At 43.2% G+C, this 19,818-nt stretch overlaps 3 long non-coding RNA genes across 7 annotated transcripts in view; 2 read left to right on the forward strand and 1 right to left on the reverse strand.

Moving 5' to 3' along the window:
- LOC135308205 (uncharacterized) overlaps positions 1–19,818 on the forward strand; it is a 117,037-nt gene that overhangs the window by 53,602 nt on the left and 43,617 nt on the right. The gene's annotated exons all lie outside the window — the stretch shown is intronic.
- On the reverse strand, positions 5,225–17,600 carry LOC135308207 (uncharacterized). Of its 2 annotated transcripts, none has more exons than XR_010368747.1 (4): positions 17,460–17,600; positions 14,320–14,387; positions 13,615–13,802; positions 5,225–8,606 (listed from the first exon to the last, which is right to left on the reverse strand). It is a non-coding gene; the product is annotated as an uncharacterized LOC135308207 (long non-coding RNA). The 2 variants fall into 2 exon arrangements; XR_010368746.1 differs by lacking the exon at positions 5,225–8,606 and adding an exon at positions 10,937–11,071.
- Positions 10,094–18,554, forward strand: LOC135308206 (uncharacterized). Of its 2 annotated transcripts, none has more exons than XR_010368745.1 (4): positions 10,094–10,801; positions 11,018–11,117; positions 11,687–11,748; positions 13,722–17,938. It is a non-coding gene; the product is annotated as an uncharacterized LOC135308206 (long non-coding RNA). The 2 variants fall into 2 exon arrangements; XR_010368744.1 differs by lacking the exon at positions 10,094–10,801 and adding an exon at positions 17,965–18,554 and having other exon boundaries at positions 13,722–14,149.

Consider the following 19,818-nt stretch of genomic DNA (forward strand, 5'->3'; position numbering starts at 1 on the left):
TGGCTCGGCAGATTCTTGGGATCTGAGCCAAGTTTTTCAAAGTTTAAATCAGATAAGTTAAGAGTGCAAGGCTAAAATGTTGACATCAATTTCTCACGCAACACCTTTGATATTATTATGCTTGCTGGAGTGTGGAATGGCAGTGGGAGAAAAGGGCTCTGCATATTTTCCTTGTTATTGGAGTTAAGCTGAGCAGAGAGGGTCCAAAGTGTCTTTTTTGGGATTACTTCTAAGAAGAGAAGACTGAAATGAACAAAATTGGTAGCTGTTTACAGCTTTCCATGTTATTATGGTCATTTTGATGCCTAAGAAAATGGTGATGTTGTTTATTCAAAGCATTTGTCTTCAAGTATTCATGTTTTTTGATGAGATACCCCAATGGGGAACTAATACTCTTAAGAGGAGCAATTTAAAACCTCAAGAATAACCAGAAGTCGAGCCCCACAGTACAGATGTGTTGCTACGGTTTAGTGGGAACATAAAATAGCTCCAAGGATCTTTATTGTGATCTGGCTGGAAGCAAGCCACTGACTTGTGTGCTGGGTAATTGAACCTGCCAGTCACAGCATCCAGACCAGGGTGCCTGACCCAAATGCAGTTCTCTGGTCTCGGTGGGGTGGAGAAGGTTCTGTAGTTCTGTATTCTGAGGAGTTTTTGAGCTAATGAAGCCCTTACCTCAGCATTTTGGTTTGCAGCTCTTCTTTTCTGTGGGAAATGCTTTTCTCAAAAGTTACACTGCAGCATCAATGCTCCAAGATCTGCTGGGGAGGAAAAGATGCTGGGGTGTCTGTGTTCCAGGAGCAGGGGCTCTTTGCTGTCTAACAAGAAGCTGAGAAAAGGGGGGAACAGAAGGATTCTGATAGCACCCTGCTATTCTTTCATTCATTCATTCATTTATTCAGTGTTCTGGTGAGATTGTCCCCAGGGAGGAAGAAGCTGCAGGGAGGCCAAAGGACTGATCTGTTATTGCCCTCCTCACACTGCCATCTGTTGCTGTCTTTTTCCAGCATGAAAGGGAAGCATTCACAGTTATTTTTCCATATAAAATCTGCACTACACCTACCAAGAGAATAATTCAGGTGTCTGGACATGCTGCCTGCGTGCTGCAGAGTGAGACCACTGCAAAAAAAGCAGGCAGATCTCTCCTGCTCGAGGAGCAGGATGAAACCACTCCTGGGGTTTGAACTGGAATGAAAATTTGGATAAGAACTCACAGCTACTGCTAATTCTTGATAGTTTCTCAATAATGGATTGTGGAGAGCGCCATGGAGCAGGAGGCATTTTGCATCCAGGAGAATTTAGCCTGTGTCTTGTTGCTGATGCTGTCATATCTGCTCTGTGCCCAAGTGCTTCTGGCACAGTGGCCCCTCAGGGTCCCTGCCATGCTCCTGTTTGTCCTGGCACAGGAGGCACTTATCTCACCTGGAGGAGTGTCCTGAGCCACAGTCCTCTGTGGCACAAACCTGTCTGCCCTGGCTTGTTTGCAGGTGGAGCTGCTAATTGCAGGGAAGTCCTTCAGGGCTGGTTTGATTTCAGTTGTGCTCACTCCAGCCCTTCTTAATTTTTCAAGGCAACAGAGAACAAAGGCTGACAGTATTTTGCATTTATTCTTTACATTTGTTAATCTAAATGGCATTAGGGAAATTCTTTATCTGATGCTGTTCTCCTTCTGATGGAGCAGCTTCCATGGGTGCTTTTGGCAGGCAAAGCTGCTCCAGCTATCAGGGAAACTGCAGGTGCTATCAGAGAATGTTTTTATCCAACTCTTGACTGATATCCAGGGGTTTAATGCAGAGATCCTTCCCTGTGCACCATGAAGGAGAGAACACTGCCAGGGATGAGAGGCTGGAGGGAGAAGGTTCTGTGTTTGTTGTGCACACTCATTTCAGTATTCAGCAGGGCCACGGAGGGGGCACTGGCCCAAAGAAAATCTTCAGAATATTCATTAAATTGTGAGGTAGGTGCTCCCTCCAGCCTGCATCTCCCTATGACTTAACAACAGCCTTTTCCAGGGATCTCCTCTTCTCCTTGGTGCTTATTGTATTGAAAAGGAAAAATATTTTTGTGCAACAATAAAACCAAGTGTAGGACTGAACAACAGCATTGGCAAATAGCACTGCTGGACATGGAACTCCTGAGCAAAGCCTCACTTGTTATCCTGGGATGGAAAACAGGGAGGGAGCTGTTTGGCCCATGCTGCTCTCTGTCCTTCCCAAGCAAAATGGGTTTTGCCTGGACAGGGAGGGCAGCCTGGGCACGAGGGGAGGCTGCAAAAGCTGCAGCTGCCTCTGGCCCAGCACCCAAAGACTAATCAGCTGCTCCTGTGGGTTTTAATTTGGTTTGTTAATTATTGAAGGAGGTTTTCTGGTAGCTCCAAACATTTCAGATCTCTCCATCATGTGAGATGCCCAAGTTCCCCAAGCTGGGGTTGAAATTGGGGGCTGGGGAGAACCCAGCTGTATTTGGCACTGGTAGAATTCAAGTAGAATGGATAGAATCCTTGGAAAATCACCTTTCAGGACAAGCTGTGGGACAGCCCAGGCTGTGCTGGAGCAGCCCCTGTGTCTGAGCTGGGTGAGCTCAGGGCAGGGGAGCCCCTGTGCCCGCCCTGCTGAGAGCCTGTCCTGGCACACCCTGCTCCTGCTGCTTTTGACAGCTGAGGAGGTTTCCAGGGTGATCCTACACAAGGCCAGGCTGGACAGGATTCCCCTGGGGTAGGGAAAGGGAGTGGGAGCTGTGGGCTCCTTAATGTCCTTTCCAACACAAACCATTCTGGGATTCTATGGCTGCTTTTTATCAATCTGTGCCCAACAGATTTAACAAGGATTACATAATGAATGTGATGGCAACAGCTCCATGGACAAGTGATTATCACCTGATCTGCCCATAATTTCTTTACAATATTCGTACCCTGGGTTTTGCATAAATTTTGTAATCAGATAATAATTTGAGCTCTACAAAGCTGATTCTGATATACCTGAAGAGTCTGGCAGTTTGTGATTTCCTACAGCATTAAACCATAGAAACAAATTGGTGTTTAATGTAGATTTTACTTTTATTATCTTCCTTCCACACTTCAAGAAACAAGTGTATTGACTACTATAAATCAGGAGTTTGAGACCTAAAATATATCTGTTCTCTAGGAAAGAATTAAAAGACAATTTCTTGCAGAGTGGAGCTGGTAGAAAATGAGGGAAATAAATGTGAGGATCTTCAAGTCTGTGGGAAAGATTCACAGCACTAATGGTGTTCCTGGAGACACCCTGGTGGTATTGCCCTCTCCCTCTGCAGCTGTGAAATGTTCTCCATCCCAAAGGGTTTCCAGGGGTGGAGCTTTCTGTACCAATCATAACATCATTAATCTTCCTGATTTTTGGGAAAAGTTGAGCAAAAAAACCTTTGTGCAACAGCTCTGGACTGGTATCATTAATCAGTGATCATTTCAAGGTATTAATTGAAGCACTGGGCTTTTTGCCTAGAAAACAAACTTCAAGGCAGTTTTTTGCACCAATAAAGTAAGTGGTTTCCATTAAAGGCAATTAGCAGAGACACAAAAGCAGGGAAGTGCTCCATCTGATTCATCAAACCCATAAACAAGGTGCTGCCACCAGATCTTCAGCCTTAGATGAAAAAAAAAATTGTTTATGAATGCCTCTATTATCTGTGTCATCTGTTATGGAAATCTGGAGATGCTTTTCCTGTTGTAGTTTAGATATTTGCTGGGTTTTTTTTCCTGTGTTCCAGTTGCATGCCATATAAAAAAAAAAAGCCTTTGGTGTTGTTTATTCAGAGTTTCTAACAACACTTTAATGATGTGAGTAGAGAGGGGGCTTTAAGGAAATGCAGAGTTCACAGTTAAACAATCCCACTGAAGTCCCTTTGGTGTTATTAGACAGGAACTGCTGCTCATTTTAATGGTGCTCACCAAACTAACAAACCTGGCTTTCCTCTAAAGCAAGTTGTGGCAGCACTTTTTGTCAGCCAAGCCTCCAAAGGCCTTTAGAGCTCTGTTTGAATTCAATTATTTTCTTCTGGATTAGGAAGAACTAACACCCAATAGCTCAGAGGTTGTTTCAAACAGGATTTTATTTGGTTTCTAAGTGTTTGTCCAGTTCTCCTGGATAAAATAGATACTCCAGCTTAAAAAAAAAAAAAATAGCAGAAACTTGAGAGAAAAGCAGGGGTGAGATGATGTTTCTGTTCTCCCACCCTTTCCCTGATGGTGCATCTCCATGCTCCATGGAAACCTGGGCACAGAGGGACACACTGGATTGCAGAAGCATTTTATCCAGTCTGTTTTATCCAGGTTCCAGGCAGCTGGGAAGGTGTTCATTTGAGCCTGACATTTCTCTGCTCCTCAGTCACTTCCCTCGAGGCTGACTCAATGTGCCCTTAGGTAGACACTGAGCTGCACTCACAGCAAAAAACCCAGGCAGGAAGGGAGGGTGATGTGGGTTGGTTTTTACCTTTGGGAAGTCATATGCATGAGCTACTTGAGGATAATTTAAATTAAAGAGTAAATTAGCTGTGCTGGGAAGTGAACAGGGGCCTCAGCCTGGGCTGGAACTCAGCATTTCCCCAAGGACAGCAGAAGGGGCAGGGATGAAACCCAGGCTCCCCAGCACTGGGATTTATCTGGGGAGCTTTGGTGCACAGGAGCAGCCAAATTCCACAGGTGCCCTGGCTTTGGTCTTTAATCTCCTGCTTTTCTTCTTGAACATCAGCTTCTCTGCGTGTGTTGGAAGTGCTTCCACCTAGACAGGGCTGAATTGGCCAGTGCTGGCTCCCTGACACTCCTAATTAGATCTAAATTAGCACGGCTGTGATTTAGCACTCTGCTCCCTCTCAGCCCATTGATTTGCTGGGTTTGATTCTGCAGCTCCTCACTCAGACTCTGCAGTGGGTGAGGAGCCTGGCTCTAGCAGCACTGAGAATCCCCACCTGCAAACCAAGCAGTGTCCAAGGGGTCTGCAGCCATGATATTTTCTGAAAAATCCTTTTGCCAGGATTTTTCTCCTGAGCAGCCTCAGGAGAGAAATGTAAACAATAACTATCTGCTGCTGTGGAATGCAACAGGTGAATCTTCCATTGGTCCATGTGGATTGTTTTCACTGGATAACCAATCACAACCACTTGTGTTGAGGCTGTGAGCAGTCACAGGATTTTGTTATGCATCCTATTCTTGTTCTTTCAAGCCTTCTGATGATCTTTGCTCTCTATTCTTTTAGTATAGTTTAAATGTATTATTTTAATATAATATATAACATAATATAATAAATCAGCCTTCTGAAAATGGAGTCAAGCCTCGCGTCTCCACACATGGAGAGTTCCCAACAGGGGTCCTTTTTGGCTGTTCAGGTTTTGCCCTGGTCCTAAAGGGCCCAGGAAAGCCCTTGTGAAGGTCTGTGGGTTGGCTGGTGTTCAACAGCTGTTTGCAAAGCTCTGGGATCCTTAAACAAAGCCAGAAAAGCTCTGGGAACCTTGAAACAAAGCCAGAACTTTAACTCTGAGCAGGCCCTGGGGCTGTGGGATTGCACTGGAAACAGGTCCTGGGTGCCCTGTCCCAGCAGCTGGGGATGAGGGGATGCAGCCACTGAGACCCTGCCAAGAAGCCTTTTAGTTTTGGGGTGTGGCAGGGCAGTGAGTGTCCCCCGAGGCAGTGGGGACGGCAGTTTGGGATGTGGGAATGTATTAGACCTGGTTTAGGGGTGAGCTTGGCAGTGCTGGATTAGTGCTGGGCTCCACCAAACCCTTCTGTGCCTCACTGACCACGAAAGAAGAGTTTGTGCTTTGTGCCACGGGCCCAAAGCAGGCTCAAATCCTTCGTTTGGTGGCACCAGTGTCACTCTGCACCATGGCAGCACCTGCCAGCAAGCCACAGGTCTGGCTTCCAGCCCTGCTGGCCCAGGATCAGCCCCCCAAACCCCTCAGACCCCTCGGTGAGCTGCAGCAGTACCGCGGGTCCAGAGCACACGTTCCTAGGGGATCATTTTTCTTCCAACAAGATTTACTTCCCACAAAATGAAGCTGGGTATTTCTCATTATTGGAAAATGACTGCTGTGTTCAGGATGAATCATCTCAGCTCTTATCTGACATGTGCCAATCATTTATTTGTCCTTGTTCACATGAAGTAGAGAGGGAGCCGAGGCAGTGATTTGTCTCTTTCAAAAGAGGAAACATCTGTCTGAACCTCATTTCCCTCAGACCCAGGGGCTGCTGGTGGTGATCATCCCAATGAGGCCGGGGGAGCATTTGGGTCCCTCTTCCCCAAACTCAAAGCAATTTTCATCCCTCATCTATTTAACTCAATTTTACATGTTCAAATCTCAGCCCGTGGAGCTGAGGGGAGGAAGGGCAGGTTACAGGTGTGACAGGGCTGCTGGGACTCTGGATGGTCTGAAAATGCATTAGAATTTTGAGGATTTCCTTTAATTTATCACAGTCTCCCTCATTATGTTTGCTCAGGGTAATTATGGTTGTGATTATTCAGTCAGTCTCATGGCAGATTTCTTCTTTTGCGGAATAAAATTGATGGGAGGGTTTTCTTGTCTTCAGGAGAAAAAAAAATGGTTGGGTACAGCATGTCATATTGATCCCATAATGCATGGTTTGCCTCGTAGTCATTTTTTTCCCCTCTTGGTATCCAGTACTTGCTGCAAGGATCTGATGTCAGTAAAATTGGCTGTCTGTCATACAAGAGTTAGTAGAGGGGGGGGAGAAAAAAGTAATTTTCTGATAATAGGATTAAATTTTAATGGAGAAAAGAAAATGAAGTCATGGGTAAGAATATAGGACATTTTTGGGAAAAAACCACTGTTCAAAAATATTTAATAATAAATAACAGTATAAAGAGGTATATAGGCTACTTCTCAGAGAGAGCAAAGTCACTGAAATTATGCTTGGCAGCAGGGAAGGGGGATTGCACAGCCAGAAACCCACCTGAGCATCTCCCAGTGAATCGAATTTTCTCTTCCATCCCATTCCACTGACATTTCTGGAAGTGCCTTTCCAATACAGAGAAGTTTTATCCAGCAGGAAGTCTCGGGGTGTTCAATGGGAGCAAACCAGAGCTGGGAGCTTTGTATGGGGAGTCAGGGTTTTACAAACATCAGCTTTATTTATAAATGGTTCTCTGGGACAATAACGATGGCCCCTGCTTGGAAAAGTGTCTGAAATTGCCAGGATGTGCAGTGGTGAGCAATGCAGAGTTTTCTGCAAGATCCTTCTCAGATAAAGCTGCAGCAGACAATGGATCACTGCGGCGCTTCCCAAAGAGCCCGGGATTTGCTCTCTAATCTCTTCCTCCAGGACTATTTTCTAGATGCTTCTTCCTTACAAAATAGATTAATAAGTCCACAGCAGAGCTGCCTTTTGTGCCTCTGTCCCATATTCAAAACACATTCGCTGTCATGGGTGAGAAAATTGAAGTTAAATCATCCCCGTGCTACCATTAAGACTACTGCTGCATTTTGGGCTTTTTTTAAAGCATCCCTCCTGTTCTTCCCTCCTCATCCCTGCTGGAAGGGTTTGTTGTTTTTTTGTTAAACTCAGGTTTTGCAATCTGTCTCAGGGCTTTAGAAAGCTGCAGATTACTTGCTGTCGGGATGTGAAGGCTGTGGCTGCAGAAGGAATTGCTTTTTTTTTAGGCCAACACAAACACTGGCCCTCTGCTCTGCTCTTTGTAGAAATTGTGTACAATAGACAGAAGCAGGGAGAGGAGCTCAGCGTGTCAGGAAGGTGACAGTGAAGGCAGCCAAAATGCAAATGGATGGGAAGAAATGGAAGTGAGATGCCCAAAATCACGCTGAGAGATCAAACGGGGACTGAAGCAGGCAGGAGAAAGTGAAGTTTAGCCGCAGAACAAACAAGCTGATTGGCAACAAGGAATTGCTTAGAAACACAAAGAAAATAACCCAGCCAAGAGCAGCGAGCCCCGATTCAGTGGAAGGCTGTTAAGGGCTGCTTTTTGCATGAATGAGAGGGGAAGTTGTAAAGTGGCTGCGTGGGTGGCTGGAGCTGGTGTGAAATGGTCCCTGTTGGCTGGAGCAGATAGAGGAAATTATTGATGTTGTTTTGGTCTGCGGAGCTGGCAGAAATTCCTTTCCCTGTGAGATGCATCTTTGCCGAGGGAGAGGTGATCTCTCTCTCTGTGCAGAGCTCTGTGTGTTTTGTGGGGTGAGTGAAGGGGCTGACTTTGCACAGGGGTCGTGTAAATACAGAGGCTGGGTGAAATTCAGGCATCCATCATTCAGCTCAGAGCTGCAGAATGCTCCAGGAGAATCCAAACACATTCCTGATGTGTGTGAGCAAGTCCTGAGCTTGGGCAGGGGATGCTGCTGCTGAGATATGACTGTGACTTGGAAGGGAAATTAATTCCTTATCTCTCCCCACTGATCCCTTACAGAATTCCCAATGCAGCCCCCTGGATTAGTGTGGGTACCACCAGACAGAGAACTTTGCATTTGAGAAGTGTTTGCACATAAGGAGAAGACTTCTGTTTGAGCAAATGTCTTTGATCACTTGCTTGGAGTTGTGTTTGCCTCTTCCTTGGCAAACTGTCCTGTCCATGGGCAGATTCCTCCCTGTCTTCCAAAGGTGTCCGAGGCTGGAAGAAATGCAAAATGAAGTAAATCTGAGGCAAACAAAATAACAAAGTTTGCTGTTACCCACGTCATGTTATCATTCACTCAGAGGAGGCTGAAGAATGATGTGGAAGTAGTTAATTTTAAAAATAATAAAAAGTCCTGAGGGAGGAAAAAGTGAGATTAACTCCTTTCCTTTAAAGAAGGAGAAGAGCTGCATAATCATTCTTTAAATGTAGGTCCCTCTTTATACTCTTGCTTACTGTGAACTTTCTTCTGAACGTTGTCTGCGCTAAAAAGAGAATTTTTGCTTCAGTGCTACTTCCCTGCACAGGTTCTGAAAGACCTTTCTAGTTTCCTTGAGCACAAAATATCAGAAGTCTTTATTAATAGCAACATTTGGGAGCATCCAGCAAGTATAGATCATGTTTTGAAACACTTTTAGAACGATATCTTTACTGTTTCTGTGCCTGGTAATGAAATTCCAAATGGACTGAAGCACTTCAAAGCTCGTTGTGCTTCCCCCTGGATGCTGCAATTTTGCTCAGAGATGTCTCTAAATCCAGTGGCCTCCACGCTGCTTTTGGTTCTTTGGTGATGAGCTCCAGCAGTATAAAAACTCTCCAGAAAATCCCTGAAGGACTTGGCACCTGTGCAGGTCTCCAGTGCATCATCTCTTCTCGTGTCAGCATTTAAATGGCTCAAAATTCCTGATCATTCCTAAAGGCAGGAGTGACTTGCTTTGCTTCACTACAACGCTCATTTTTTGTGTAGCTCTGTCAGTTCTGAAGTATTTACAAAGCAAATCACATCTGCTTTGGCTGCTATCAATCAATAGCTGATGAGAGAGAGATCATTGCACCTATTTATGAAGAACTAACTGCAGGGCAATTAGGATTTCTTGGATTTTTCACCTGTGCTTGTACTGCCTGCAGTTTACTCAACATCCTCTGGCTCTTAATTTTTAGCACACAGGAGAAGAAAAGGCTTAGGAAAAAGATATGAGCAACCCATGGGGCTTCCTGCAATGTTTAGTTTTTTATTTTGCTACGTTATATTTGTGTTTTCACACCTCTCCTGGGTGCTCAAGTTGTGTTGTTCCAAGGAAAATGCCATATAAATGGCTCCAAGGAGCAGTGACTGAAAAGCTGGGCTGTGACTGTCCCTGTCCCAGGGCTGGGGTAGCTGAATAAAGAGAAGGGTAAGCTAAGCCACAGTGGGGCTCTGTGGGTGTCTCGGGTAATTCTCAGTGCTGGACTAAAATCTGCCCTGATTTAGGGTCTCCCATCAGCACACCTGGGCAGATAAACTCAGCTCCCGGAGCTTTCCCAGCTGGGCTGCTCCTCCTCAGATGTTTGTCTGGTAAAGCCTGGCTTTGTGCTGAGCTGGTTCCAGCTGTGTGCTGTCTCTCTGGGGTGGGGCTGGTGCCTTTTTTGTCTCCTGCAGGTGCTCAGCTTTGATCTCCCATGGGGAGCACATAAACCTGACCCTAAAACAGAGCCCAACCCTCTTGTATTTGTGGGGTTCCCAGGCAAAGAAATGAATGATGACAGAATCCATGTTCTTAGAAGGCTAATTTATTATTTTATTATCTATATTATATTAAAGAGTACTATACTGAACTATACTAAAGAATACAGAAAGGGTACAGACAGAAGGCTAAAAAGATAATAATGAAAACTTGTGACTCTTTTCAGAGCCTTGACACAGCTTGACCCTGATTGGCCATTGAGTAAAAACAATTCACATGAAACCAATGAAACAATGTCCAACCACATTCCAAAGCAGCAAAACACAGGAGAATCAAATGAGATAATATTGTTTTCCTTTTTCTCTGAGGCTTCTCAGCTTCCCAGGAGAGAAATCCTGGCAAAGGGATTTATCCAGAAAATCTGACTGCCACACAACCCCACCTCCCTGCTGGTGGAAGCCCAGCTGGGGCTCTGGGAATTGCAGAGGGACACCAGCCCCAAAACCTGGCTCGTCAGCCAGGCACAGTGGGATCTGCTGGCTCAGACAAGGAGAGAACAAACATTTTTGCAGCAGAAATTAACTCTTTGTGCTGGCAAGTGACTGAAACAGCCATCAGCAGGTCTGATGTCTGCATTCCCATAAAACCACGGAATCTCTGGTTGCTCTCCACGGGCTTGCCTGACACTGGAGCTGTTTCCATTGACGTCAGCTGTCTCCAGATCAGCCCCAGACTGCCTTTTCCCAGGTATTCCAAGCTGGCATCCAGGCTGTGATTAGCCACCCCAACTGCATGCTGATTTCTCCTGCTTTGTAATCGGATTACTGTAATATTAGCAAATAAAAGCAGGAGCTGAGCAACAATGAAGCTCTAACACAAAACGAGCAGAGAGGGAAGGGAACATCAGCAGGCAGGAGATTTAAAAATATAAAAATGCTAAAGTGATTTGTTTCTTCCTTCCAGCTGGAGCACTGTGTAAACCCACGTTCACACATCACAAGTCTCATGGCACAGCTTCTGTGTGAACAAGACAAGAAAGCAGAGACTCAGGAGCCAGGGGAAGGTAGACTTGATGGGCTGTAATTTTAACTTCATGCACAAAGAGGGAAGACTTCTGTCCTTTTTTCCCTTAATGCATTGACATTTTTGTACACACACGTTCTTGATTTATCCAGAAGATAATATCATTTGCAAATTTCATTTTTGGCTTTAAAATGAAAAAGAGCAGGTTTAGCTTGGATATAAGGAAAATATTCTTCTCTGTGAGGATGGGGAGGCCCAACTGGGGAGGCTGCCCCTGGATCCCTGGAAGTGTCCAAGGCCAGGTTGGATGGGGCTTGGAGCAGCCTGGGACAGTGGAAGGTGTCCCTGCCCATGGCAAGGAGTGGCACTGAATGGGATTTAAGTTTCTTTCCAAATCATTCAATGATTCTGTGAAAATTCTCTTGATTATCCTGCCCTGGAATACCCACTTCTTTGAGAGAAAAGACTTGACAGGCCTTGAGTTTCCATCTCTACAGCTGTTCATGCTCACACAAGCATCCTTAAAATAGATAAAAAGAACCCTCAAAAGTGAATGAAAGTATTTTGTGATAAGAAGCAGATTGTGAAATGTGATTTAATATTTGGCAGCAGTTTTTGGCTGTTCTTTCCTTCTGTGGGATGAGTCACAGCTGACCACCAGGCTGACACAGGTAAGGACACCAAAATTATCAACTTGTCCCCAAAATTTGGCACTCTAATGGGAATGGACCTAAAACCTCTTGCTTTAATTGTGGCTGGGACTTTCCTGGTCATAAATTGACAATCTTGGAGCGAAGCTGCTGAGATTGTGTTTTTGGTAGAATTTTCATGGCTCCCAAGGAACCTGCTCTTTGCACCGTGGGAATGAATGATGGTGCTGGCAAATTGCTCCCATTTTTTGTGGGTGAGCAGAGAGCTTCCCATCCAGCAATTCCTGAACTAACCTGGCCATATGTAGAGCCTTGGATACAGTCAGCATATACCCAAAATATATGGCAGAAATCTGTCTGTGTGTCCCTGCTCAGGCCACACCAGCATTCAGGGGAGTTGGTTGTAGCAATCACCTCACATCACTTTATTTAAAACTCCTTTCCCATTCCTGCTGAGCAAAACTTCAGAAGAATTGAAAAGGGCTGAGAGCTGCAGAGTTCTGATGGATTATCTGAGATGCAACAGGAGGGGAAAGCAGGAGAAATCCTAAAGCCTTTACCTGGAGCTGCCATGCAGATCAGTGTGGCTGCAGGATCTGAGATTTTTGTTAATTTCATGGGCACTGAGGAATTTTACAGATTATTTTACCCAAATTCTGTGTATTAGTCACTAAAATCTTGCTTGAGGTTGCTTTGGTGCCTCTCTTAGAGATTGTTTTCCAGAGGCAACAGAAGGTACCAGATCACTTAGAGGGGATCTGGCATTATAATCTGTTAAATGAGATAACTGAACAGAATATTGATCCCACATTGTTAACTTATTGTGGCCTATTGAGTAGGGAGCCCTGGAAAGCTGTAATTTAGGTGGAGAATTCTCCAAAAGCACTGTAATTTCTTTTCTGTTCCTGATGAGCTCAATAGAAATATTTCCACCCTGGACTGTGCAGACTGGTGCCTTACAGGCCATTATTCCTGGCTTTATTTTAGATTTATTTAGAATTCCAGATGATAAAATGTAAGACTTCCAGTATTTTTATATTATAATGTAATATATTAAATATATATAATATATATTAACTTTACAGCAGTGGTTGCAGTTTTGTCTGTTATTATAAAGTTCTGATATTTAAATTTGAGGAGGTTTCAAACATTTTCCTCCAGAAGAATCTTTCCTGTGGTGTTGTGAGTGCTGGGTTACTGTTTATGCACTAAACCCACTGCATAGTTAATTTTTTTTAATATCTCCCATAAATGTGTGTGGTATTCACATAGCCTCTGAACAGAGAGAAGCTGAGAGAAGCAGAGAAAAGAATAATCAAAGCAATTCTTATCTCATTTGCTGCTCCTGTGTTTGTGAACATGTAGAATGTGTTAGAAAATTATTTACCTAAAAGAATTTAATAATTTAATTCTACTAAAAATTATTTTGTTTCCTTAACCAATCGCCAAAAACTGTATCCTGTCAGCAGACAGTCACAAGTTTCCTTTAATATTTTTCAATCATTAAAAGTAAATATATAATATAATATAATATAATAATATCATTAGTATAGTTATGATATATATCTCTTTAGTATATATACTATAATTAATATAATATAATATAATATAATATAATATAATATAATTAACATAATATAATATAATCAATATAATATAATAATATATCTCTTTACTATAGTAATAATATAATATATATACCTTTAATATAGCTATAATGTAATATAATATAATATAAAATAGTTTTAATAAAACAAAAATCCAACATTCCAAAACCTTAAAATGAAATACCAATCATTTCTGTGATGGGGGAACCCCACAACTACTGCAAATGTAGATGGACATCACATTATTACATTTTCATATCATTCCTTACAACTGCTTTACCTCCCTGACTGCTCCTGGGTCTCCTTCCCCAGCTCATGTGGCCTTCTGTAATTCCTGGCTCTCTTCTTGATTCCTCCCCTCTAATTTTGTTTTTTTTTCGAGGACAGAAAAGAGTTGTTACCCCTTGGAAGTGAGAGCTGATTGCCTCCCATTTCACAGCTCCTCGAGGTGTTCTGCACCTTTGCTCACTGCAAAAGGAGGGAGGAAAACACAACAAAAATCTATTTGGAGCAGCGTAAGAAAAACTGTCTGCGTGACCCCTGTAAAGATGGCAGTGTTTCAATCTGAAACGGATTGCAGACCATAAAAATCAGGAACAGGTGAACTCTGCCTGCAGGACTGAGCGCTGCCTGGGCCTGCAGCAGTAAATGCTGACCTCCTTACTCCATAAAGATAAGAATTTCTGCTGCATTCGTGGTGGCTGAGGAATGATGTGCTCATAACCAAATCCCTGTAATAGGGAGCACGCAGTTCACAGCGAGCCCACTGCTGGAAGCTCCCCGATGCTATCGGAGCAGCAGCCACCCTTTCACAGGTGTGAACTGCAGAAATGGGAGTCAGACTTGCTGGGAAGTAGTAATAAAAGGCAAATAAACCCAAGATGGGAGCTGTTCACCCATTTATTCAGCTCGGGTAGCTCCCAGAGCTGAGGATAAGATCTACAGCTGGCATGAAGTGAGAACCCCTCTTGTCTTGTCGACTTACCAAGGAAATTTAACTCTTAGCTGGGCTAGGAACTGAAAATCAGGAGCTTGATTGCTATGTAGACTCATCTAAAAAAAAAAAAAACAAAACAGAACAAAACATGTTTGATTTGGTCTAAATTAAGGAGTTTTTTTCTGGGAGGAAATTTGCCTAAATGGCAGTCAGGGTGTTCCACAAGGAGCTGAGCTCAGCAGCCTCCTGACAGAACAAATATGGACCATGGTACTTCAGCCTTGCTGTTAGCATTGAAGTAGGTGATTGCTATCACAGTGCACTACTCACCAGTAATAAAGGTCTTGAAAAATAGATCCTGGTAGGCAGAATATTTAGAGAAAATGAAGGTTTGGTGAGAGCCTGCTAAATTAACAAATATTCATAATTTGTTTTCCCCTCCGCCACTAATGTTCCATCCGCTGGTTATAAATATCCAGGTAATATTAATTTCCTGCATCTGAGGAGGGGGTAATTAGCAGCCTGAAGGCAGCTTACAGGACTCAGAATAATGGGAGCTGGCTCCTAGGCCAGGACAGCCAGCGTGGGAGGGATTGCTCCTGCAGAGCAGGGCTGTGTTTGCAGAGGGAATGACATCCCAGTCAGTGCCTGTGCCAGGGTCCCCCAAACATTTGTGAGGTGGGAATTACCCCAGTGGGTGTGTTTAGCAATAAGATTATCCATCTACTGTTAATCTTGTTATTTTGGGACGTTAATGGACTATGAGAGAATCTTTCCAGCTAACTCAAAAACACCAAGTAAATTCTAGGCAAGGAGCAAGTTGTGGGTGTTCCTTAGCTCTGACATTTTCCCTGGTCTCTGGCATTTTGTCCATTTCTATATATCATCACCATGACTACAGTGGGAATGTCTAAGAGAACTCCAGGATAAATCTGACAGCACCTCCTTAGAAGTACTTAAAATCATGTAATTAAGTAAGAAAATGCAGCTGATTGAGGAGGTTAGAGCTGCCTCGCAGAAGATTACAGCACATTTCATGATTAACAATCAGAACATTCTTTTCCAAACCTCTGCCTAATTTAGCAGACTAAGGTTTCAGCTGAGGCTCTGCTCTCAGTGCTGCAAGCAGGGAGGGAGAAGGGTAATTTCCCACCATTTTCACTGCTTTCCTCGTGTTTACTCCAGTGTCAGTCTCCGTTCTAATTTTGCTGCCTGGGTTAACTGACTTAACAGAAGTAGTGAAAAGCCAAAAAGGTCAATGCTGCTGATCACAGCTCTGTAATTCCCTTCAGTCCCTTGGCAGTTGATAATTAGGATGGAGGAACAGGATAAAAACAAAACGTTTGAGTGACAAAAACTTTGCACCCATCAGTTAATGTGCCAAAATTAATCTTTTCTCTACAATTATATGTTGGTTTCAGAGATAAACTTGTGTTTATTTACTGGGAAAGACATTTCTGTGGAACTCTGCAGGTAAACTGTTGGAGAGAAAGAAAAGTGGTTCATGTATGGAATACAAGGGTATTATTTAGAGTTTTAAATAGAAAATGTTGTTTTGGTATAAAAAAGTCTAAATGGATAGGGTTGGAAGGGACCTTAGGGAATGGATCAAAGAGGTGAATCATTGGAGGGAGGTGACAGCAGGAAAGGGATCCTGAGGGACAATTCCTGGGTTAAATTGTGCAGGAGTTTGCTTGTGCAACCTGCTGGGTTTGGGCTGCTCTCAGTGGGAGGATGATGCTCTGGTGAAGCAGCTCCATTTCCCTGTGCCCTGCACACCTGCACAGACATTTGCAGGTGGCAGCACTGGGGAAATCTGCAGTGTGGTGACAAAATGTGGTTTTTCAGATGTCTCATGTGACACTGTGGCAGGGGGAAGAAAGGTCCTCAAACACAACTGAGCTCTGGGTTGTTATTTTATCTATTTTCTGTCAGTTTTTGATGTATTATTGTCCATGGAGTTCTGGCCACGTTCCCTAGGCTTTGTTGCCTTTAAAAAAAAATTTTAAAAATGTAAATGAATATGTAAATTGCCACCTATTTGCTTGGCAGCCCTCAAAAAACTTTGCTCATTTTGCCTTCCATGGTAACTGAGTCCATGTCAACCTCCACGTTTTTCTGGGAAAGTTATTTATCTTTTCCTCCATCACTTGGTTGAATGCCCATGTCGTGAATTACAGAAAAAAAAAATATTCCTGTTGTTTAATTCCTTTCTGTACACCCCTACTAAAAAGGAGAGGCTTTCTTTTTTTGCTAAATATATTATTTACAAGTGTGTTAAAGGTTGGAGAGAAACTGGAAGTGCTGCACAGAAGGTTTAAAAAGGAAAGAACTTTTTATTTTCTATTAATATTATTTCACAAAATAAATACCAACGGCATGCAGGGGCAGGAGCCCTGAGAATAAGGAGTCAACACATGCAGCCATGGAATTGGGATTTTTTGCAACCAGATCCTTTGAGGGAAGAGGTTTTTTTAATCCTAAAATTTGTGGTGAATACTGATTTCAATTGCAGCTACTTTTGGAAATATTATGCAGAGTTTTTGCAATATTTCAAAGATATTTTTGCTCTCACATAGAGAGTAGTAATTGGAGCAATCATGGGGAAAACCAGCAAGTTTTTCCCCCACAATACAGCACAGATTTAAATTTCCAAGTCCTTTAACTATGAGTGATGCACTGTGTTTTTATCTTTATTCTCCTATTGCAAAATTCAGCGTGATTTGTGGAGGGAATTAACATTAAAAAACACATCCCTGATCCTAGAGGCCTGGTTTGAGTGTAAATACAGTTGGGAAAGTCCTGTCTGCAAGTCCCAGGTGTGGAAAAACTGATGATGAATCTGACTTTTTTTCTTAAAACCTCTTGGGGAAGTGCCAGCAGAGATATCATTATTAGCATATGTTAAAACAGAGCGAGAAATACTCTTTACACAAGAGCTGCTGCTGGAGTGATCAAATATCTCCATTGCTGCAGGTCAGAATGTGCAAATTAACAGGGATATTCAAGTATGAAACCACTGGCAGGGAATGACAAAAGGTTTCCAGCAAACAGGGGCTGTGGTGTTTTTATCCAGCAGTTTTTATCCTGGCTGCATGACAGGATGATGTGCAGTCCACAGGAATTATTGACTCAAAGGAAAAGAACATCAAGCAGGCATTTAAAATTCAAGTCTGTAATTAACTTACCTCGAGATGATCTTGGAGGATTTATATTGCCAAGGGTTGTGGGGCTGAAAAGCTGAGATTTTCCTACTGAGCAGGCATGGCTCAGGTACAGAGTTAATCTGGAGGGGAAAACACTTCAGTGTTTGGAATTCGTGGTGCTTGTAACAAAATAAAGGAAAAGAAGCTGGAAACGGGGCATGTGACAGACATTATCTAACTCTGTGTGTGCTGGGAGGGGGAGAGGAGTCGGAATTATTGTCAAGTTAGAGCAGCAAATTGAGAATTTTGCAGAAAGTTCCTCGCTGTGAACAAGCCTGCACCTTTGAGATAAAAATAGGCAGAGCTGTGGATGTAACTCCAAATTATGTAAGCTCCTTTAACACAGGGATTTCAGCCCTTTTTCGGGCAGAGAAGCTGGATGCTTACAACAAGTTTTGATACTGGGCTGGTGCTGTTTAGGTTGTTCTGTGACTCTGTTCCCTCTTGTGAGACAGTCTTTAATTTCAGCATATTTGTCCTTTTCCAGCCATGCAGCCAAATGCCAGAAAATCTGAAGGTGCCCTGCTTGTCCTACAAGAGAGAGCTGCTTCCATCCAAGCCAGGTTGGCTGGGCAGCATGGGGGCTGGAATTGGATGATCATTAAAGTCCATTCCAACATCAAGAATTCCATATTTCTGTGAAGAGATTCTTTGCTTGCTCAAGGCATTGATGCAAATAAGAAACAAGAATTTTAACAACGTATTTTGTTCTTGCTCGGGGCATCTCCTTTCTGTGAATGTTTGCATCCCTACCTGTACCTGAGAAGTGCTGGCTGGAAATTGGCCATTCAAGAATATGTGAAAAGCTATAACTTTGCATGGTTTTCCCCTACAATAACCCCATTTTCCTCCTGGAAAACAAATTATCTTCAAGCTCTACCTTCATTTCAGACCACTGAAGATGCATGAACTTGTAATGTTTTTCCCAGTGTTGCCTTTTTAGCTGATATTATCCCAGAGTGTTGTAAAAATCTCAAGAATATATTTTCAGATTGGAAAATTGCAGCACTCCGTTTCAGATGTGTTGAAATGTTGTGTTCCAGCACCAGTAAATGGCTCTTTGCAGTTTTTAAACAAGATGTGAATCCTGACATATTTCTGGTACTTCTGTTTTGATTAGTCAGAATTACCCAACAACAGCAACAACAAAAAAAACTATTCTGCCAGGGAGTTTTTGGTTGTCCCGTTCTGCCTTTTTTTTTTTTTAAGTGTAATTTTTCATCCATCTGGCTGCTGCTAGCCTTATTCTTGGATTTGTGCATCTCCTACAAGAGTGACTGATTTGAAGCGTTTTTATTTTCAGCCCAGCTGCCCTGCAGTTCCTGGGTCAATTGGTGAGAAATGCCATTCCTGACCTAGAGGTGTGGCTCTCAGGAGAGCTGCCTGGGGATCACAGAGGGAGGGAATGTGATTTTAAGCTATTTTTAGGCTTCCAGATGTACTCTGCTGAGTGCAAGGTAGAATAACCCTGAATATGGTGATTTCAGTCCTCATCATGCTTCATCCTTCCTCTCTTTCTTTCCAAATATTTGGGAGGGGATGGATGGACACATTCATTTCACAGAATCCCAGAGGGTTTGGGTTGGGAGGGACCTTAAAGCTATCCCTGTGGTGCCACCCCTGCCATGGCAGGGACACCTCCCACTGTTCCAGGCTGCTCCAAATCCCATCCAGCCTGGCCTTGGGCACTGCCAGGGATGGGGCATCACCAGCCCTGTCCCTCTGTGGGATTTCCTTTATGGCAAAGTGAATCCTGAGACCAAATCAAGCTGCTGTCACAGCCAGTGTAGGGAAATTGCTAGAAACCTGAGCCCCACATCATCCTCCTCATTGAATCTGATATTTTCCATATTTGCATCTTAGTTATATTCTGAATTGTTTCCTTAGGTACTTCCTTAATCAGTATTGATAAAGGTAGTGCTGGAATGGAGATGAAATAACTCTTGTGGAATAGGTGAGAAACTTTGAATTTGGGGTGCCTGTTTCACTCAGAGTTTTATGCAGAACAGCTCGTGGGATTCTTTTGGGTTTTTCTAATTATTCCCAGCAAGTTTCCAGTGTGCATTTGTGTAAAGAGTAGGTGGGATAGCACAATCCAGAAAAAAATCTGTGCACTTGGACACTTGCTCAAACAAAGCTTCTGAAAGTGTCCAAAAAATCCAAATTTATTGAAAGTCAGAGTCAGAACTGAGAACCAGCAAACTGACAGTGCTTCCATGGTCTTTGCTACAGCAGGAATGGGAAGATGAGGGATGAGTTAATCAGCCAGTTGCTAATTTCTCTTTAATCAATAACAACCTTAATAAGTCCATGTTATCAAAGGCTAAAGCATAAATTGCTC

The sequence above is a fragment of the Passer domesticus genome, chromosome 9 (assembly GCF_036417665.1).
Source record: "Passer domesticus isolate bPasDom1 chromosome 9, bPasDom1.hap1, whole genome shotgun sequence".
NCBI classification, from domain to species: Eukaryota; Metazoa; Chordata; class Aves; order Passeriformes; family Passeridae; genus Passer; species Passer domesticus.